Consider the following 23,230-nt stretch of genomic DNA (forward strand, 5'->3'; position numbering starts at 1 on the left):
ATACGGGTCTTGTTTCTGTATCCATTCAGCCAATGTATGTCTTTCGGTTGGAGCATTTAATCCATCTACATTTAAGGTAATTATCGATATATATGTTCCTGTTACCATTTTCTTAATTGTTTTGGGTTTATTATTGTAGGTCTTTTCCTTCTCTTGTGTTTCCTGCCTAGGGAAGTTCCTTTAGCCTTTGTTGTAATGCTGGTTTGGTGGTGCTGAATTCTCTTAGCTTTTGCTTGTCTGTAAAGGTTTTAATTTCTCCATCAAATCTGAATGAGATCCTTGCTGGGTAGAGTAATCTTGGTTGTAGGTTTTTCTCCTTCATCACTTTAAATATGTCCTGCCAGTCCCTTCTGGCTTGCAGAGTTTCTGCTGAAAGATCAGCTGTTAACCTTATGGGGATTCCCTTATGTGTTATTTGTTGTTTTTCCCTTGCTGTTTTTAATGTGTTTTCTTTGTATTTAATTTTTGATAGTTTGATTGATATGTGTCTTGGCGTGTTTCTCCTTGGATTTATCCTGTATGGGACTCTCTGTGCTTCCTGGACTTGATTAACTATTTCCTTTCCCATTTTAGGGAAGTTTTCAACTATAATCTCTTCAAATATTTTCTCAGTCCCTTTCTTTTTCTCTTTTTCTTCTGGAACCCCTATAATTCAAATGTTGGTGCGTTTAATGTTGTCCCAGAGGTCTCTGAGACTGTCTGAAATTCTTTTCATTCTTTTTTTCTTTATTCTGCTCTGCAGTAGTTATTTCCAGTATTTTATCTTCCAGGTCACTTATCCGTTCTTCTACCTCAGTTATTCTGCTATTGATCCCTTCTAGAAAATTTTTAATTTCATTTATTGTGTTGTTCATCACTGTTTGTTTGCTCTTTATTTCATCTAAGTCCTTGTTAAACGTTTCTTGTATTTTCTCCATTCTATTTCCAAGATTTTGGATCATCTTTACTGTCATTTCTCTGAATTTTTTTTCAGGTAGACTGCCTATTTCCTCTTCATTTGTTAGGTCTGGTGAGTTTTTGCCTTGCTCCTTCATCTGCTGTGTGTTTTTCTGTCTTCCCATTTTGCTTAACTTACTGTATTTGGGGTCTCCTTTTTGCAGGCTGCAGGTTTGTAGTTTCTGTTGTTTTTGGTGTCTGTCCCCTGTGGCTGAGGTTGGTTCAATGTTTTCTGTAGTCTTCCTGGTGGAGGGGACTAGTGACTGTGGTCTGGTGTATGAGGCTGGATCGTTCTGGTGGGCAGGTCCACGTCTGGTGGTGTGCTTTGGGGTGTCTGTGGCCTTACTATGATTTTAGGCAGCTTCTGTGCTAATGGATGGGGTTGTGTTTCTGTCTTGCTAGTTGTTTGGCATAGGGTGTCCAGCACTGTAGCTTGCTGGTCATTGAGTTGAGCTGGGTCTTGGCGTTGAGATGGAGATCTCTGGGAGATTTTCGCTGTTTGATATTACATGGAGCTGGGAGGTCTCTTGCGGACCAGTGTCCTGAACGTGGCTCTCCCACCTCAGTAGCACAGCCCTGCCGCCTGGCTGGAGCACCAAGAGCCTGTTCTCCACACAGCTCAGAATAAAAGGGATGAAAAAAAGAAAGAAGGAAAGAAGAAGATAAAATAAAATAAAGTAAAAGAAAATAAAATATAGTTATTAAAATAAAAAATAATTTTTAAGAAAAAAAATTAAGTAATAAAAAAAATGGACAGACAGAATCCTAGGACAGATGGTAAAACCAAAGCTGTACAGACAAAATCACACACAGAAGCATACACATACAGACTCACAAAAAGAGGAAAAGGGGGAAAATATATGTGTATCGTTGTTCCCAAAGTCTACCTCCTCAATTTGGGATGATTCGTTGTCTATTCAGGTATTCCATAGATGCAGGGTACATCAAGTTGATTGTGGAGATTTAATCCACTGTTTCTGAGGCTGCTGGGAGAGCTTTCCCTTTCTCTTCTTTGTTCTCACAGCTCCCGGGGTTCAGTTTTGGATTTGGCCCCGCCTCTGCGTGTAGGTCGCCTGAGGGCGTCTGCTCTTCGCTCAGACAGGACGGGGTTAAAGAGCAGCTGATTCAGGGGCTCTGGCTCACTCAGGTCAGGGGGAGGGAGGGGTACAGAATGTTGGGCGAGCCTGCGGCGGCAGAGGCCGCGTGACGTTGTACCTACCAGCTTGAGGCGCGCTGTGCGTTCTCCTGGGGAAGTTGTCCCTGGATCACGGGACCCTGGCAGTGGCGGGCTGCACAGGCTCCCGCAAGGGGAGGTGGGGATAGTGACCTGTGCTTGCACACAGGCTTCTTCATGGCTGCATTACAGCCTTAGCGTCTCATGCCCACCTCTGGGGTCCACGCTGATAGCCGCAGCTCGCACCCGTCTCTGGAGCTCCTTTATGCGGTGCTCTGAATCCCCTCTCCTCGCACACCAGGAAACAAAGAGGCAAGAAAAGTCTCTTGCCTCTTCAGCAGCTCCAGACTTTGTCCCGGACTCCCTCCCGGCTAGCTGTGGTGTACTAGCCCCCTGCAGGCTGTGTTCACGCCGCCAACCCCAGTCCTCTCCCTGGGATCCGACCAAAGCCAGAGCCTCAGCTCCTAGCCCCCGCCCGCCCCAGCGGGTGAGCAGACAAGCCTCTCGGGCTGGTGAGTGCCGGTCGGCACCGATCCTCTGTGCGGGAATCTCTCCGCTTTGCCCTCCACACCCCTGTTGCTGTGCTCTCCTCCATGGCGCAGAATCTCCCGCCCTCTGCCACCCACAGTCTCTGCCCGCGAAGGGGCTTCCTAGTGTGTGGAAACCTTTCCTCCTTCACAGCTCCCTCCCACTGGTGCAGGTCCTGTCCCTATTCTTTTGTCTCTCTTTATTCTTTTTTCTTTTGCCCTACTCAGGTACATGGGGACTTTCTTGCCTTTTGGGAGGTCTGAGGTCTTCTGCCAGCAGTCAGTAGGTGTTCTATAGGAGTTGTTCCACATGTAGATGTATTTCTGATGTATTTGTGGGGAGGAAAGTGATCTCCATGTCTTACTCTTCTGCCATCTTGAAGCTCCTCCCCTCACCATTTGTGTTCTTAGGAAGGTTATAGTTTAATGGGAAGATTGGTGACTGGGGGATGGAAGGGAAGGTGAGAAAGCTCCTGACAGATGTGCTAGATTTTTCTGTGAAGCAGGTAGTAAAGTCATCTCTGAAACTGAGGAAGAATAGGGACTTAAGAGTGTGAGAAAGATTCAGAAATGCTGAAGGGTTGAAGGGCCCAGAAGAGGTTAGAAATGGTTTCCTTGCAAAGATTTTTGAGTGTGTGTGATTTCTACCAACATTTTCCTGGAGGAAGGGATGTGTGCATTAATCCAGGTTTAGAGATGGGGATCTGAAAGGTGGAGTGGGTATAATAGAAAGGGAAAGGAGGAAAGTAGATTTCATTCAGAGATAGTTGCGGTGATGAAACATTTGTTCTGGGCTGGGCAGGGGAGGAACTGGTATAGAAGCCTAATAGTAGTGGACAAAGGAGAACATGTAGAGATAGGAGCTCTTGATAAAGCTGAAGAGCAGGCACCACTGGTAGTAAAGCAATGAGGGATCTGGAAGCAGAGAAATTCATATTAGGAATCTAGATAACAGGGTTAAGGATCAAGGATTGGGTAGCTGAAGTAAAGTAAAAAGAAAGGTCCTTGAGAGGGAAAAAGAAAAGAACTCGCATTCATTGTGTGTCTATTTTGTTTTAGACAATAAAGATGATGAGCTTAAGATATTAAAAGTCAGGAAGTCAGATGGACCATCCATTCTGATGGCAAAGTCACCTAGGACAATGGTAGGGAGTTGAGATAGAAACAAAGACTAAAACACGGGCCAAATGCTATAATGAGTAGCGGAGAGTGAGCTGGTTTGTAAATTGCAGCAGTAAATGGTGTTTAAGGCAAGGCACAGAATACAAATCATGAGACTTGAGGGAAGAAGAGCTTTTGCAAGAGGGTGGAAAAAAATATATTATCTAGAATTGACACAGGGCTTAAGGAAGAACCCCAGATGAAACTTTTTGCCCTGCAGCACATAAGTCAAAGGAAAATGATCAGTCCCTTGAGGAAAGAAGCAGGTGTCACTTAAGGCCAGATGGTAAAGGAAGAGTTCAGGGAAGGTATATCAATTAGCTATTGCTGCATAACAAAGAATTTCAAAATCTTAGAGTCTATAAGCATTTATTTAACTTATGTGTCTGTGGTAGGTGGAGTTGGCTGATCTAGGCTGGACCTGGTTCAGTCAACTCATCCAGGGCATCTTTGTATTGCATGCCTGTCCTCCCGCTGGGGCCACTGGGCTAGCCCAGGTGTGTTCTTCTTCTGACAATAACAGAAGTGCGTATGTTGAGTTTCTGCTGGGTAATCACTGACAACTAACATCCCATCAGCCAAAGCAAGTCCCATGGCCAAGCCCGACATCAAAGCAGTGGGGAAGTGTACTATTCGCAGGAAAGTAGAAGAAAGAAGTGGATAATCTGATATGGCACAGGAGGAGCGTTTATAGTCAGTTGCAGTTCTGGAGAATACAAGTAGAGTGAGGGACATAAAGGAGATTCAGAGTTGGGAAGAGCATGAAGAAAGATGTACCAAGTAGAATGAAGAGAACAACTCAGAGGTGCTTGCATTTTGTGGAGCGTCTAATGTAGATTGTAGAGGAGAGAACTAACTGGAGGTAGCTGGGCTGAAGGATCCTTTTGGAACTCTGGTGAAAAGCTGTTTTGGAGAACTTTGTTTTAGGCAATATGTTCCGCAGGTTGAAAGGGCATGTACCAAATTCCCAGAAAAATATTAACTGATAGTGACATATCAGTTATACCAAGGCGATATCAAAGTAGTCTGTACTCCTTTGAGATTTCAGTCATGCTACATGCCTCTGCTCCCAAGTATGCCTGGACTAGTCAACAGAATCTGGCTCTCTCAACTCATGCTGGTGGTTGAGGTACCAACTGAGGTAGAAGTTCGAGTCTGCCTACATGGTAACTTCAATACTTACCGCATTTGATTACATCCAAGTGAATTCTGATTATGATTTGAACAGTACCCAAGTATTTTGATTTGGGGATTAGTTAAATCCTGTTTACACCCGGGAACTTTTTAGCTCAACACATTTGCAGCCCTAAACCAGCCAAGATTCTTCACTGTGTAAGTCCTCCAAGGATTAGCCTATTCCTGCTCTCCCCGTTCCACACATAAATGTTAATTACCCTTAAATACAGCCCATTTACTACCATCAGTAATGGAAAATTTTAAATGCCAAGCTAAGTGAGAGAAACTTGAATCTAAATAATTATTACATTGTGCTCTTTGTTCTCAATAGTGATACTTAGACTAGGGTTTCTGAGAGATGGGGAGCTGTGAGCATGCATGACCTGTGGGTGATAATTACAAGGAGAGTCTTGAATTTTTCAAGAGGCTTTAATGACTCCCAGGACATTGGGATACAGCAGCATGGATCTTGTTAAGAGAATATAAACTCAGTGTCACAGAAAAATCATTTTCTGGTTAGAATGTAGAGAGGGGATAGATACTAAACATTCCATCTGAATTGTTTGGATGGTCAATGGGGAATTTAATTTTATGAAATGTAGTTTTAAAAATCTTGCAACCTGGCAGAATGGTAACTAAGAGGGTGGAGGAGAAATGGAGGTGCAGAATTATATTATTTAAATTATATTTATAAAGACCACTGACCTACTTCATCCTTCCTTCTCTGAGGAAAAAGGCGTAGAAATGATGTCCTAAAGGCATGTGAGATCAGTTGGAATATATTAAGCAGTGAAGACAATAAGGATGTAACAGAAAAATATAATCTGTATTATTTAAATTATTGAAAGAATGCTAAGAATATTGTTACTAAGGTGACTATGATGCATAATGATGTGTGAAATTTTAAACCTATGTGGTCTTTAAAACAAATTCTTGATACAAAAGTAATAAAAAATACCATGTAAGCTTTGAAAAGATATAAAAATATAAAGACTAACATAAGAATTGAAATTCAGAAATAAGCAGTTAAAATTGTTTCCCAGTGTTTTTCTTTTTAACTTTTGTTGACTGATTATAAAATCAATCAGAATTTCTCATAGAGCATTTATAAGGTATCAAAATATAATATAGTCTAAAATAAACGTTGTCAACATTATTTTCATCTACTTCGTGAAATGCTACATTTATTCAAGGTTTAAGAATTTCATTCTGCATTATATTTGAACTTTTTTTTTTTTTTTTTTTTTTTTTTTTGCGGTACGCGGGCCTCTCACTGCTGTGGCCTCTCCCGTTGCGGAGCACAGGCTCCGGACGCGCAGGCTCAGCGGCCATGGCTCATGGGCCCAGCCGCTCCGCGGCGTGTGGGATTTTCCCGGACTGGGGTACGAACCCGTGTCCCCTGCATCGGCAGGCAGACTCCCAACCACTGCGCCACCAGGGAAGCCCTGAACATTTTGAATTAACATTTTGAATTAACAAAGTTGAGTCAGTGGTTAGGAAGGCTTGTATTAAGCGAAATGTTAGAGAGGAGACTGACTTTGTACATAATTAGTTCATATTGAAACTTTTCATCTTATGACAACTTTTGAATTATTTACCATGGTATTGTAGAGTTTTAAGGAATTGAATTTTCACAAAACATGACTGACCCTCATTTTTTAGAGTCAATGTTATTAGGATCATAAATGTTCATGACTCATATTTCCACTGAATATATAATATTTCTTCTATTTAATGCTTTTAAAATAGAATTCTATTTTCTTGGATATCAACACTGCAACCACTGTGAGAATGAAAGCAAAGAAGCTTTATCTTCTCATCAAGGATATTTTTGCTTATCATTCTACATTTTTGTTCCACAGCTATAGGTAGGTTTCTTACAATCATCAACATTTATAAATTGATTTGACACATTATAGGAGTGTGTTTCATTATTAAAGGAGGGAATAACTTAGATATTTTATTGATTACCGTCATTCCTATATTTGATCTTATTTCTGTTATTTCAAGTAATATTTTCTGATGCTATGCATTCTTGTTTTACCATATTTCCCACATTTTCTTTGCTCTAACCTTTTCTTGCTTCTGATAGGTATATTATGTCAACATTTCATATAGAATATAAAAAGTAAGACAGCTTTTGATATAAAAATTTGTTAGAATTTCTAGAGAAGCAAACTCTCACCTGGGACTCTGGGAATGATTTTCTGAACACTAGAGAACTGACCCATCCAAGGACCTGCTATCTCTGAAATCACCTTGGAAATAGTGAGTTGGAGAATATGGTGCTTGAGCTGATATCCAAGGTGTAGGAAGCTGGAACGAGGAGCCTACTGCTGCCCCAGCTGCTGTTGCCACCACCACATCACCTGGGAAACTGGATGCTGGGGTGCTGACGCAGGAAAGCCTTCGTCTCTACAGCCCTATTTGCCGGTAGCTAAAATAGAAAAAGAGGCCAGAGAGAACCTCTGGTTCCCTTCCACTTTCCAAAATTTCAGTGCTCTTGTTTGATTGGTAAGAGCTAATTTTTATCCCAAATCTTAGCTCTGAAGGAGTCTGGAAATGCCCTCTAGGCTCTGTGAAGGAAGGTCCCGTAGAAGGAAGGTGGGATAGAAAGGAAGCTCACCCATCCACAGTATCTACCATAGGATAGTTGTAGTCTATTTATAGTCCTATTTGAACCTTATTTGAATTATTTAAAATTTTGTTTTACAAAACTAGTCTTAAACACTAATTCTATAATTGTGACAGGTAAATGGTGATTCTCAGGCTTTGTTTATACACAAGTTATTGTCTTCTAACCATTCCACTTTATATTTTATACCTATGTTTCTATACGAAACAGAATGCAATATTATATATACATATATAAATGTATAATTATAAATATAATTTATATATATATATAGTTTAAATAACTTTTTGGCACTTGGTTGTAAGTTGATAGGCCTGTTATCAGAGTCATCTTCCATTGTCCTACTGATGTTCTGAATTTTTTTCTTAGGTGTTTTAATGAAAAGTTAAAAAAATGCATCTGAGAGAACTATGAGTATTGAAAATCATAATTTATTGCCTTAAGGATGTATAATACACTAAAACAACACATTCCTTCCCCAGCACAGCATTCTTCTATTGTAAAGCTATTTCTCAATTTTAGGAGTTTCTTTTTTTTTTGGTAGGCTTTTATTGTAAGTTGTTAAAATCTGGACAGTTTCCCCCAAGTAGCTTAAAGCAGTGAGTTTTCCTCAGAATCATCATGAGCTGAAATCATCCTTTACAGTATCTTTTATGTCAGTGAATATTCTCTATAAATATTCCAGTTGTCTGATATTTAAATTAACTCAGTAAATGTTAATTGTGTCCTTAATATATTCTGGGACCCTAATGGATCCTGGGACTTGAACGATAAATGTCTCGTCCCACCCCTATGGAGTCCCGGCCTAGCATACTCTATAAATATAATATAATATATAAATCAATAAACACTGACAAAAAGACAAGTGAAACATCATGGAAGAGTGTCCTTAATTCTGCCTGGGGGTTAAGAATCAGGGCAGATTTCACAGAGGAGGCAAGAGTTTATCAGATCTCTCAATTTCCTAGTTAAAAAAACCCAACAAAACAAAATAAAAAAACAGAGGATGGTCATAACTATAACTTTAATTTAAAAAAATCAGAATAAATGTGAAGTACCTGGGATTTTTATTTGTGCTAAGACCTGTAGAAAAATAAAGGTGACTATGATGATAATGATAGTTAATGGATATTACTGATTGCCTACCCAGCAGCTGGCTGGGTACCCTGCCCCTTTCCCTGCTAATTTTCCTTCTGATGTCTGTTCCTCTTCTGAATTGTAGCAACTATGTGGTTTTGAAGGTTGATCCCAGTTCAGGTGTGAGCTCTAATGAGACTAAGTCAGTTAACAAAATCCCATCCCCCTGCCGGTGATTGATTTAAGCCCCCACCCCTTTAATAAAAAGAGTCCGGTAGTGCTTGGTCACAGAGATAGGTTCAGTAAGGAGTGCAAGACTAGATTTGGGCCAACGAAATAAATGTAAGGGGAATTTTGAAAAGGGGATTCTGGGAAACTTGCCCTTCTTCTTAACGGAAAACCATAAGAGCACTCTCTCTTGCTGGCCATTGGCAGATATACTAGGAATACTGTAGCCATCCGATTACCAGCCTGAAGATGAAGCCTGAAAATGAACACAGAAATTTTCCTCACTCCCTCCTCCCTCTCTAGGAATCACAGGGGAATGGAGACAGAGCCATCGAATTAAGTAAATCCTAAAACCTCTCTGACCTATGGATTTCCAAGTATGAGAGTCTATGAATGTTTTTACTGTTTAAGCCAGTTTGGCATGACTTCTCCAGTGCTTGCTATCAAAGGCATTCCAAGTAATTTAATAATTCACAGCTGAGAATAAAAAGGGCTAGCCTAAGAATTAAGATAAATATAATGCTACAACATTTTAAAAGACTGAAAACAAAAATAATAAAAGTAGGTAACGGTGAAACCTGAGAACCTAAAATATTACAAAGCTAAAATAAATGAGAATGAAAAGTCTAGGTAGAAAATAATTGTTACAAATCGATTTGACAAAAAAAAAAGCTAAAATTGGGCAGAAGCAACAAACTAAATCGTTGAAAAACGGTAAAAAATTTCTAGCATACTGGTAAGGCTCTTTCAGATTGAGAGGAACAACTGATCGGCACATTACTTTGGGAGTGATGAAGATTTAACATAAAGGATTTCCAGTGAAGGGTACATGACAGAAATTTCTGTCTTTAAAACAACGCATTCCTGGCTTCAGCCCTGGCAATTCTGATAAGGCAGGTGTGACTGAGGCCCTGGCATGCACAATTTTATGGACTGTTGAAAAACCACAAATTTGGATCTCAGTGTGACTCTCCCTGCCTGTATCTCTTCCTGTTGTATCTTTCCACGTGTGCCTCTATGTGTGAGTTGCCTGCATTACTGTCTCTACGCATATCTCTGTCTCTGCATGTAAGTCTTCATGCCTGCGTGTGTCTCTGAGTTTCCCTTTCTGTTTCTCTTTGTCTCTCATTGTCCTTCTGCATAGCTTTGTATCTCTGTATATCTCTTCTATGTCTCGGTGTCCCTCTGTATGTGTAGCATATCTGTGTGTTTATGCCTGTGTGTGTGCATCTCTTTGCCTGTCTCTCTGTGTCTCAGTATGTTTTCTCTTTGGTTCTCTGTATCTCTGTGTGGCCTCTTCTCTGTGTTTATTTGTATGTTTCTCTGCATTAATCTCTCTCGATATGTATCTCTTGTGTATCTCTTTTCCTGACACTTAATTGAGAGCAGACACAAACTCAGTCTGTGCCTAAAACAAACAAAAGATGTAAAAGCCAGGGACTTTACAGGGAACTGAAGTGACTGATACTCCTTAAGGTGACTTGGTCAGCCAGTAGGAATCCTTTCCCTCCTCCACCACTTTCCTCACCCTTCAGAGCAGTGAAATTGCTGGGCGTGGGGAGCACCTGTGTCTTTGAGTGCCTTGCAATGGACCCACAGTATCAGACATACCTGTTCAGGCCTCTTCTCAAATTCACATAATGCAGGACTGAAAACTCCCCACACTGAGGGCGGATTTGTTATTCATTTCAGTGATCTTAATCATAAAATAGTTCTGCTTGCATGCAAATATCATCACACAGTCATGTCACTTCTAACTCCTTACTGGCTCTTGGGCTCACATACCTTTCTAGGGCGTGGCCATCGAGCATAGCTCCACCAGCCCATCAAGGGACACCTGCAGCTTCCTTCCTCTGCAGAGCACTTTTGTGCAGTACTCACTTTGCAGTTTGGCAGGCAGTGCTCTCTTCTGCCTCATTTCCTACCCGCATCTGAAGATGCTGCACCTTTTCCTTCATGAATTCCTGACTTTTGAGACCTGTCATGTCCTGATCTGGATGTTACGTGGTTCTTCCATAGATCCTCATAGGAGTGCTTCCAGCCTGGCCCTTCGTTAATCATATTGTCTGCTTCTCCAGGTCAAACATTTATTCCTCCCCTCCTGCCCTTTTTTCCGTGTTTGGAAGTTCCAACACTAACACACTGTCTCCATTCCTTTATGAATAGTCCTCATAGAATTTTTTCTGATAAAATACAGTTCTGGTATTTCCAAAGGTCGTTTTAAAATTTACTAGCCCTAGCTTACCCTTTCCACACCCCATGTCCTCAAGTCCATTCTCTACGTCTGCATCTTTATTCCTGTCCTGCACCTAGGTTCGTCAGAACCATTTAAAAAACATTTTTTTAGATTCCATATATATGTGTTAGCATATGGTATTTGTTTTTCTCTTTCTGACTTACTTCACTCTGTGACAGACTCTAGGTCCATCCACCTCACTACAAATAACTCAATTTTGTTTCTTTTTATGGCTGAGTAATATTCCATTGTATATATGTGCCACATCTTCTTTATCCATTCATCTGTCGATGGACACTTAGGTTGCTTCCATGTCCTGGCAATTGTAAATAGAGCTGCAATGAACATTGTGGTACATGACTCTTTTTGAATTATGGTTTTTCTCAGGGTATATGCCCAGTAGTGGGATTGCTGGGTCATATGGTAGTTCTATTTTTAGTTTTTTAAGGACCCTGCATACTGTTCTCCACAGTGGCTTTATCAATTTACATTCCCACCAACAGTGCAAGAGGGTTCCCTCTTCTCCAAACCCTCTCCAGCATTTATTGTTTGTAGATTTTTTTGATCATGGCCATTCTGACTGGTGTGAGGTGATACCTCATTGTAGTTTCGATTTGCATATATATGGAAGCTTAAAAATGGTTCTGAAGAACCTAGGGACAGGACAGGAATAAAGACGCAGATGTAGAGAATGGATTTGAAGACACAGGGAGGGGGAAGGGTAAGCTGGGACAACGTGAGAGAGTGGCATGGACATATATACACTACCAAACGTAAAATAGATAGCTAGTGGGAAGCAGCCGCATAGCACAGGGAGATCAGCTTGGTGCTTTGTGACCACCTAGAGGGGTGGGATAGGGAGGGTGAGAGGGACACGCAAGAGGGAGGAGATATGGGGATATATGTATATGTATAGGTGATTCACTTTGTTATAAAGCAGAAACTAACACACCATTTAAAGCAGTTATACTCCAATAAAGATGTTAAAAATAAATAAAAGAATACAGGAATTAAAAATAAATAAATAATAAAATAAAATTTACTAGCCCCAAATATGTTTGACAAGTCAGATAATAAGAGATGCCAGTGATCTTTAGATCTCTGGAAAGAAAAGGACTAAAGCCCAGGTTCCAGTCTCTGGGCCAGCTGTATGGTCTTGGAGGAGGTACTTCTCCAGGCTACTATTGTCCTTGTGGAAAATGAGGAATTAGATCTTACAATTGCTAAGATACGGTTGGGCCTAAAAATTTCTAGTCATCATGGAAACAAATTTTCACAGAAATAAAAACATGTATTACCATTCAACTTATGACACTTAAGGAATTAAAAATCGCAGTCTTCCATGCTCATGTTCCAATCAATCAAATATTAGTTTACTTTCTCAAAATAAATTTGCATTTATATTTCACACATGGTTTATAATTTGGTTTAGTTTGGGTTTTCTAATTTAGACTTTTGTAAAACTTTGACTGAAAAATAATCCAACTCACTAGAACTCATTTCACTGCTAAGAGGCAGAATTAAGTCCTTAATTTCATCTCTCATTATGAATTCCAACAACTTAGCTTATATTCATTCATTTACAGTACATTAGTTGCCTTTTTTCACACATAAGAAGTTTGAATCGAACATATTTAGACTAGAGGGAATTTACTGAGATCAAATGTAGTATTTGGCTTTTTCATCACAAAACAACAATGCTATTGAAGACAATGGGACATCAATCAATACATTAATGCCTTTTGGCTCTCCAGTTTTCCTGAGAATGAACTTGTCATCTTCTCAGAAGTATAGAATGCTACCTTTTCATGCTTTTAGAAAATCTTTTCTAAGAAATCAGTTCAGTCCAAGACCATAACCAAATAATGTAGTAAACAAATTATAAAAATCAGAAAGAATAATGGATACAAGCCACTTGGTTAATTAACACGTGAACAGGGAGAGGAGTAGAATGTTGATTAAATTATGCTGAAATTATTTGAGCAGGCATATCCAAGAACATATGTTTCGAATTTTGAGATAATTTTTAAAAGACTTGTGGCTTCAGAGATTTCTGCCATGCATGATAAGGGTGCCAGTACTATTATTAGCTGAGTCTTAAGTCACTGTGCCTGAGAAAAGCTCTGCTATGGCTTAAAACACTCAGCTAACTTAAGCTCATTAGCTGACACAAAGGAAAATAATAAAAGTAGGAAAAACATATAAATGGAACCAAATCCCACGTTTTATGTATTACTGATTTCCTGTATCTTTATTTTATTTTAACTGCCATATAATAGGAACAGTGAATTAAAACATCACTACCATTGTGTTTTTCCATTATTCCTAGTATTTGCAACAGAATTTTTGCTTTATATATTGGAATGCCTTGCTATATGTTGGATATAAATAGATTCATTATAGTTATGTCTGTGCCTTTCATCATTAAAATCTACTTTCTTATTTCACTTTAAGTATTTCCCATAAATTTTATCCACTTAAATATGAGAAGAATGGTGACAATATTAATATCAAGCAGATAGTTTTATCCACTGTTGTATTCTAACTTTTGAATTTTACTTTAAGCATGTCATTTGCGTATGGAAAAAGTTCGATATGTTACTTTATTTTTGGAATCATACACAGGATTCTATGTCCTGCTTTTCAACTTTTGTATCTCCTTTTATTTGTATAAAAGGTATGAGCACCCAGTTTTATTCAGCTTTTTATCTTTTATTGGGTTAAACATGAATGTTTTAAATTTAAAAAGTAAATCAATTTGTAGCATATATATATATATACACATATATATATGAATAGTATTGCTTATCTTAAAACTTCTCTAGCTGTTATTAATCTTTTATATAACTCAAATAGCCCATAATAACTGTGGATCTGATTATATTAGAAAGAGAAGTGTATTTATGCTTTTGTCTTTTCAGTCCTCTACCATCCTATTAATCTAATTAGAACCATGAAAACATTGCTGTGAGTTTTTACGTTATGTATTTCATGTAGTATATTTGTTTCAACACTTAGATAATTCTAACCAGCTGCAGGTATTGCGCTGAGTGTTCTCATTTACTGACCTCATCAATAAATGGATCTGTCAGCACCCATTTTAATCAACAATATCCCTATTCAAAAATTCTTTCTGAGATTCAGCTTTCAATATCTGGAGGTATTTCCTTAAGAAAATTTTGATGAAAGGGCATATTTCCTAACTATCCAAAGACATATCTGATAATATCTTTCTTTTTCTTCCATATTTGAAGATCAGTGTGATTGCATAGGCAGTTCTTGAAATATACCCTTCTCTCCCATAATGTCTCATGTAACTCTATGTTTACTTATTTCCAAGTAGAATGTTTTTTTCCTTAGTAGCTTATACATTATATTACATTTATAATTTTATGAGATTACAGGGCAGTCATGAGGGCTTTCATAAATATCCTGCTTCACCACTTTTTCTAGGCGCTTAATAGGACTGTTAGTCTTTTACATGCTCATGTAACTTGCTTTGGTCAAGAAAAAGTGAGTGGATGTGACATGTGGTATGTTACTTTAAAAAAGACAACAACAGCACAAGTTCTAAGTCATGAAATTAGCAAATATCCAGGTGAATAATATGTGAAGATGAATGCACTGAACGTCTTTCCATTTGCACAGGCTATAAAGGTGTGTGCAAATCACCTAATGGTTGATGGAAACTTTGTCAGCCAGAGTCCCTAGGGGAGAGGCAGAGTCCTCTGCTCACCCAAATAGTCGTCACTGTCCTTGTCTTATGCGCAAGGACAGGTATCAGATTTGAGAGTTGTTACTTCAGCATAACTGGTCTATTTGACTGACAAAAACTATATATTTGGGATCATACTTCTTTGTTATTGTAGATACAACCCAGTGAGTCCTATCTATTTTGGATGTGTTTTCCTATTAAATCAAGAGGAAATATCCTCGACTATATGTTTGATAATCAATCTTGTGGTAGTTAGTCTTCTCCTCTGATAATATCTAGTCAGAGGTCAAGTCTCTGAAAATTAGTTCTTCAGATCCATCATCTTCTCTTTGGGGAGCTAGATAATATTCCTAACTGCCTGCATCTTGGAAAAGCACAGGAGACATAGTTTGAATAGAGGGATATAATGGGTTGTCCCCCCCATCATCTCTTTACTCTTTTAGGTTCTAGATAACTTTATTTTCTTCCATCCTATTTTATTCTGTACCATATAGATTCCGCCCTTTACTGATTTCAACAGAATTTTTAGCCCATTTAATGCAATATTCATTTTGCTAAATCTTTTCAAAATCTGCTGTCTGGTATCACATAAAGGACACTGTCACTTCAAGCATTAGTTACTTGCATTCAAAGTACTCAGGTAAGAAAACCCTTGAACAAATCTCTAAAGAATATCAGGGTCCAGGAAATAAAGCTAAACATGAGGAACTGATAAGGTAGCAGATTGGGGTGACAAACTTACAACGATTGGCAGAGAAACATTGGAGAATGAGTGAAGGTTGATAATCAGTTTGCCAGGGATAGAACATGTCTGATATTTTTTTGTATCTTATATCACTTCTCTTCAGGAACATCTCACCATATACAATTTTACAGATGAGAAAACTGAGTTCAGAGAAGTTGAAGAATAGGATGAGGATCTCATAGCAAGTAACCAGCAGAGTTTATAAATTAAACTTGTCGTTATTCCTGCACCACCCTGCCTTCTGGGAAGCAGGAGATTTGTTACCGAATCCAAGCTCGTACTGCTTGCCACATAACAGGCCAATAAATGGAGAGATGAGTTGTTGGGGCAAGGAATAAAGCCAGCAGACGGAGAAGACGGTGGACTAGTGTCCCAGAGAACCATCTTGCTGGGGTTTGGATGCTAGTTTCTTTTATAGGGGGTGAGGAGTTAAAGTAAAAAGAGGCATTAAGTTGTTGCAAATATTTCCTGGTTCTAATTTCTTCCTTCCTGCAGCCATTCATAGGTGGACCTTGTCAGAATGTTTCCTGTGAGCTTAAACAAAGGTATTTTATTTTATTTTTTTTTAACATCTTTATTGGAGTATAATTGCTTTACATTGTTGTGTTAGTTGTTGCTGTATAACAAAGTGAATCAGCTATACATATACATATATCCCCATATCCCCTCCCTCTTGTGTCTCCCTCCCACTCTCCCTATCCCACCACCTCTAGGTGGTCACAAAGCACCAAGCTGATCTCCCTGTGCCATGCAGCTGCTTCCCACTAGCTAGCTGTTTTACATTTGATAGTGTATATGTGTCCATGCCGCTCTCTCACTTCGTCCCAGCTTACCCTTCCCCCTCCCCGTGTCCTCAAGTCCATTCTCTGCGTCTGCGTCTTTATTCCTGTCCTGCCCCTGGGTTCATCAGAACCATTTTTTTTTCAGATTCCATATATATGTGTTAGCATACGATATTTGTTTTTCTCTTTCTGACTTACTTCACTCTGTATGACAGACTCTAGGTCCATCCACCTCACTACAAATAACTCAGTTTCGTTTCTTTTTATGGCTGAGTAATATTCCATTGTATATATGTGCCACATCTTCTTTATCCATTCATCTGTCAATGGACACTTAGTGTAGTGCTCAGGCATGGGAGGAAGGATTTTGGGAGATGGACCATCATGTATACCTTAAGGTATAGGCAACATCCCTTTAATAATTAACTTGTAGCAAAAGCAATAGAATATAAAGGTTAAAGCAAAAGAAACAGATGTATTATGGAGTCAGATTTGTTCTTCCCTATTACGGTTTTATACTTGGGACCAAAGAATATAGCTTCTAGGAACTTTAGTAATTCTTTTATTTGTCTAGTTCATGTCTGTATAATTCCTCTGTGTTTAATTCCTTATGTTTTCAGGAAAGGGCCAGGGCACACACACCAGGCGACAGCATTTCCAGATCTGACGCTACTATGTTGCTCTCCATAGTTTCATTATGTAATGTATTCATGGTCCCTGCTTTCACTTCAGCCTTTCCTCACCCAGAACCAGTTAGTGCCAGTTCAGGCTCTCTGGCTTCTTCTGTTGGATTTGTACTTCTGACCAAGTACAAATCAAAAGTTCTCCAATTCTTTCTACTCCATAAAAAATTGTAGTACTAAGGCTAATTTTCATTATTTTTTAAGAAAGTGATTATTTGGGGGGAAATTGAATGGGGGCAGGCAGTCTATAAGTTGATAAAAGGCATAAAAGTAATACACAGGAAGCAAGAGATAAGAGCTCTGAAGGTAAATACTTAGGAATTAGCAAAAACTCCTGAAAGAAATTTAGGCTTTCAGAGACTGTGGAAATTACTGGATTCATGACAAAAATCCAAGGAGTAGAGGGGCAACCAGAGGCAATCTGCATAAGCTGTGAAATAAGCTGTGCAATAAACAGAAAATGATTCTACATCATTTCTATGGTATGATAAAAGGACAGAGTTGGAAAATAGAAATGCACAGGCAAGATTGGCGAGATTTAGAGGTGGCAGAGGGGATGTTGGAGGGATCTGATGGACTAGACAATGAGGTAGGGGCTGTGGCTTCATCTTCCTTGTAGATATACCACAGAGTAAAGAGGTCATCCAGTGTGATTGGCTTCCATCATTGATAGTGAAAAGTTCCAGGTGATGTGAGATCTTCTCATTTGCTTTCATATTTTGCAGTTTACTATGCTGTGACTGAAAGTAGGTTTTCAAAATTCATTGTGCTTGGGGCTTTCCTGGTGGCGCAGTGGTTGAGAGTCCGCCTGCCGATGCAGGGGACACGGGTTTGTGCCCCGGCCCAGGAAGATCCCACATGCTGTGGAGCGGCTGGGCCCGTGAGCCATGGCCGCTGAGCCTGCGCGTCCGGAGCCTGTGCTCTGCAACGGGAGAAGCCACAACAGTGAGAGACCTGCATACCGCAAAAAAAAAAAAAAAATTCATTGTGCTTCTTACATCTGAAAACTGTGGTTTTTTTGGATCAATTCTGAAAAATTTGAATCAGAATATTGGATTTGCCCACTTCTCTTTATTCTGTGTGGATTTCCAATCAGAAGCTCTTAGGATTTCTCTTTGGTCATTGGTTTCACCTAACCTCTCTTTCATAGTTTCACTTTCTTCAATTCTGAGTTGTATTATGAGTAATCTCTTCATTTTGCTTTTATAGTTTGCTGATGTCGTCAGTAGCTGTGTTTTATCATTTAAACATATAAGATGAATTTTAAATTTTAATGATTATATTTTGTATCCCTTTAAATATAGTCCTGATCACTTTTGATTGTCTCATTTCCTTATAATATTTTCTGCATTTCCCATTATTTCATTAAACACTATAACCATACTTATTTTGTACATTGTTTCTTATATTTTCAGTATGGATACTCCGTGTGTACCTTATTCTGCAGTCTGTAGTTTCTGACTCTTGATTATTGTGTTTCCTCACATTTCCTAGATTTAATCATGAGCTATTTGTTGGAACTTTCATTTTGGGAATCTTCAAAGCCTGCACTGAGTTGATTAACCTTTGTTTCTGCCAGTACTAGGGTACTAATCTGGAAACAGAACTTTAAATTTTGTCTCTTGGATGTAGATTTCACTGTATGAGAGTGTGGAATAATTCAAATTTCAGGACTGGGTGAGAGAAGGGCTAGGGATACAAATTATTAGGGAAGACAATATTACTTTCCCCACCTAAGTCCAACAAACACAGCCTGCCTTTCTTTTTGCTTCATTTGCCCAGCATGCAAGTTTTCCTGTGCCCCCTTCCATGAGGAGAGTTATTTTCGATACCTGTCTTAATGTGTAACATTTCAGTATGTGTAACATACTCCTTGACTTGTCAGAACTAAATTCTTTTCCACGGAGGGACTGGTAACCAGCAAATTTCAAGGTTTCTGGATTGAGCACACCTCTAGGGAAGCCATGGTTTCTGTGTGGATTTTCCACTCCAGATTTAGCTCAAAGTTTTTTGAACTGCTTTGTGTTTTCTGAGGATTTTTGTTTTTGGTGTTATGGTTCATGGAGGACATCCCTTACTGTTTTGTGAGCTCTGTAATGCTTTCCAAAGTATGTGAGATCTAATTTAGTGAGTATTTAGGTGTTTGGTAGAGAAGAAGGGCATTTCAGAATAGAATATTTATACACAGAAGTATGACAAACAGGAATAATCCATAATCCCACACCCATGAAAAAATTAATTTTCTTAATATAAAAATACTATATGCATATAAAAAATTCAAATCACCCCAAAAGTTATAAAATAAACTTCCCTATAATTCAACCTTCTTTCCATTCAAAACCACTGTTAGAGGCTTTTTGTTTTTGGCAGTCTTTCATAAGTATGTGTGTGTATATAAAATCAGTTATGTATAATTGTAGATATTATAAAAAGACACCAAAATAACCTCTAATATTATGTTAAATATTATCTGTATTATAAAAAGTATCATCAACACATCACAGAGATCACGTTTTGTACATTGTTCTGTTCTTTGCTTTTTTTGGCTTAATATACCTTAGAGATTTTCCACATTAACTTATAAACATGTACTTATTTAATTTTGTTTATTTTTTACTGAAGTATAGTTGACTTACAATATTATATTAGTTCCAGGTATACAACATAGTAATTCAATATTTTTATAGATTATACTCCATTTAAAGTTATTATAAATATTGGCTATATGCCCTGTGCTATACAATATATCCTTGTTGCATTATTTATTTTATACATAGTAGTTTGTACCTCTTAATACCCTAACCCTATCTTACCCCCCCTCCTTTCCCCACTGGTAACCACTAGTTTTTTTCCTTTATCTTTGAGTCTATTTCTATTTTGTTATATTTATTAGTATACTTCATAGATTCTACATTTAAGTGATAAAATATAGTATTTATCTTTCTCTGCATTATTTCACTAAGCATAATTCCTTCCAGGTCCATCCATGTTGTTGCAAATAGCAAAATTTCATTCTTTTTTTATGGTTGAGTAATATTCCATTGTATAAATATACCATATCTTCTTTATGCATTCATCTGTGGATGGACTCTTTATGCTTCCTGTACCTGGGTATCTGTTACCTTTTTCAGATTTGGGACATTTTCATTCATAATTTCATCAAATACATTTTCAACTCCTTTCTCTTCTTCTGGGACCCCTATAATGTGAATGTTAGCACTGTTATTGTTGTCTCTGAGAGCCCCTAAACTGTTCTCATTTTTTGTTTTTCTTTTTGCTGTTCAGAATGAGTGATTGTTATTATTCTATCTTCCAGGTCACTTATGTGTTCTTTTGTATCACCTAGTCTGCTATTAATTCCTTCTAGTGTGTTTTTTTTTCATTTATGTCATTGTAATCTTCAGTTCTGACTGTTTCTTAAAAAACATTTTTTTAGTTCCTTGTTAAAATTCTCACTGTGTTCATCAATTCTTTAACGTAGTTCAGTTAGCATTCTTATGACTGATGCTTTTAGCTGTTTATCTCTGTTTTATTAGTTGTTTTTTCAGGTTTTTTTCTTATTCTTTTGTTTGGAAAAAATTCCTCTGTCTTCTCATTTGCTTAACTTTCTTTGTCTCTATGAAGTTAGGCAAAACAGTTACTTATCCTCGTTTTGAAGGGATGTCCTTGTGTGGGAGCATCCCTATGCAGTCTACATGTGCCCAGTGGCTTTGGTGGGAGAGCTGGATCTGACGTGAGCAGGGCTCATGTCTTCCCAGGGTGAGCTGGCAGCTATCACCTTGCGGGGTATTGGGGCTGGAGATGGAGGGCTAGAGCTGGAACCAGTTGTGAGCCACGGCTTCTCCTATGCTCAGTGGCTGTCACTGCCCTATGTTCACATCCCAATGTTCTGGAGCAGAAACCCTGAGCGTTGGGTCCAAGCAGGTTCTATTCCTTCTAGGTGTGCACTCTCCCCCCTCCCAGCAAAGCACTTTCAACCCAGAGGGGAGCAGCTCTGGAACAAGAGGGGCCAAAATGGGCACCCATTGCAGGCTGGTGTGCATGGTGAGACAGTCTTGGCACATCAGTTTGAGATCCAGACTGCTGCTGATCTACCGCCCCCATGAATCCCAGTAATGACCACCCTCACCCTGTTCGGATGCTGTGCAAGGCCTGAGCTGGCTCCATCCACCCATCTGTGCACCCTCCTTGGCCCTGGCAGCCTTTGCCCTAGTGTGGAGCTTATAGGGGCTGGAGTGGACACTCAGCATGGGCTGAGATACACACAGGTAGTCATGGAAACCAGCCAGAGTCCAGTTTAATTCTGCTTCCTCTGCCTTGTTCCCAGGAGAAAGCAAGCATGTATGTGCTCTTCACGAGCAGAGTCTAGGTTTCTTACGGCTCTTCTTTTAGTCCTTCTGGTTTTCAAACCAGCTAAGGGGACTTTTCTTCCCAGCGTCAGACCCCAGGGCTGGGGTACCCAGCATGTGGTTTGAGCAGCTCACTCTCCAGGGAGGATCTCCAAGCTGGTATAATCCCCTTCCTTGTCTGTGTCCCCTTCTAGGGGTAGAGGTCCTGATGATTGCTTCTCTTCCCTTCCTACCTAACTTCATTTGGATCTTTATTTACAGCCTTGATTGTATGAGTCCCTATGACAGTCTCTAGTTTGTTTTCAATGAGAATTGCCCCATATGTAGATGTATAATATTTTGATGTGTTCATAGGGGGAGGTGAGCTCAGTGTCCTCCTACTCTGCCATCTTGACCTCCTCCCCTCAATAGTGTACCTATTTAATTTTAAGTTTCATAGCGTTCCATGTATAGATAAACCATAATTTATTTGACCATTATGGGTTGGTGAATATTTTAGGTTAATCCCTAATTTTTTTTTCAACACAAGTGAGGCTGCTACATGCAAGGTTGCACATACAACCTTAGAATTCTTACAATCTTAGAATTTCACACATACATACCAGCAGGGGAATTCCTGGGTCAGAAGGTCTTCGAATAGTGATTCTTCACTGAATTGAGTTGTGAGATTTATACTTTCCTTCCCTTAGGGAATTTGGATGAACCTGTCCCTTGTAGAGTTCATTATGGCCTCAGCTTCCTCACATATATTGTACTATTTGCAGATCCCAACACCTGCCATTTCTTCCCCATTGTTTCATTATAAAACTAAACAGAAGCAGTAACTGCCTCTCACAGAGTTGTTGCAAGGTTTAGAAAAATATATGTGAATGCCCGTGTATGACCCATATTTGGTGAAAATAAGAAATAACCGCTTACTCTTATTTTCTTTTACTGTAGTTATTAATGAAACTAGAGAGTGGAAAACCCATAATAGACTTATGGAAGAAACACTTTACCTGTGGGGGTCTTGGTTCAAAGATAAATACAGTAGGGGTTGTGGGAAATATTAAATCAATTAGCATAGTTGTAACCATTGCCTGCACTACTTTCAAAATGAATTGACTTGGTTTACATCAAAATGAATTGACTTGGTTTACATTAAAATACCAGTAGAATCTGAAAATGAAGGAAAGTAAGAAAAAAATTAAATCATTTCTATTGGTCCTTAAATTTATCATGAAGACCTGTATTTCCTGTTATATTTGGGAACCGGGCAGCTGTGCACTATTTTAACGCCTCGCTGGTTTTCAGCTTCTCATCCTCCCACTGCCTGCTTCCCTCCCTCACCACCGTGGGAGGCTGACTCAACAGACTTCTAGTTTTGCTTTCTGGTGGCTTCTCCCCATCCCCCGTTTCTTGTGAGACCACACTGAAGACAAATAAACAAGCATGCTTCACACATCGAAAGGAGACCCAAAGGGAAGAAGAATGAAATTGGGGCCACAAGGTTAAGAGAGGAAAGATGTGGTCACTCTCTTTCTGGGCCAGTACATGGTGGTTTCTGTCTGAGTGAGCAATTACAGACCTCTGTAATTACAGACCTGGTGAGCCGGATCTCTGGTCTTTTGCCCCAAACTTTGATAATTCGGCCCTCAGTGTAGTTCTTGAATTTTTCATACATTTTTTTTTCTTGATGCTCTGAGTAAAACGTCTCAGTAAAAACTGCCCATTTTCTATAATAAATTCCCAATTTCAATTTGCTGCTGTGACAGTGCTAAAGTGTTTCTCTCTCTCTCCCTCTCTCTGTCTCACACACACACCATT

The 23,230-nt window shown here is 39.1% G+C and overlaps 1 protein-coding gene across 24 annotated transcripts in view; it reads left to right on the top strand.

Annotated features, from left to right (window-relative positions):
- The window catches only part of LOC307189655 (uncharacterized protein), a 2,229,222-nt gene that overhangs the window by 413,211 nt on the left and 1,792,781 nt on the right, over window positions 1–23,230 (top strand). For 4 of the 24 annotated variants that reach the window (XR_013829285.1, XR_013829286.1, XR_013829287.1 and 1 more), the window contains exon 1: window positions 6,051–6,842. The exons of the other annotated variants lie outside the window; for them this stretch is intronic. The gene's annotated coding sequence lies outside the window, so the exon portion shown is untranslated. Of the gene's footprint in view, window positions 1–6,050; window positions 6,843–23,230 lie in introns of those variants that run through there. 24 annotated transcript variants of the gene reach the window in all.

Source organism: Stenella coeruleoalba, assembly GCF_951394435.1.
Source record: "Stenella coeruleoalba genome assembly, chromosome: 7".
NCBI lineage: Eukaryota > Metazoa > Chordata > Mammalia > Artiodactyla > Delphinidae > Stenella > Stenella coeruleoalba.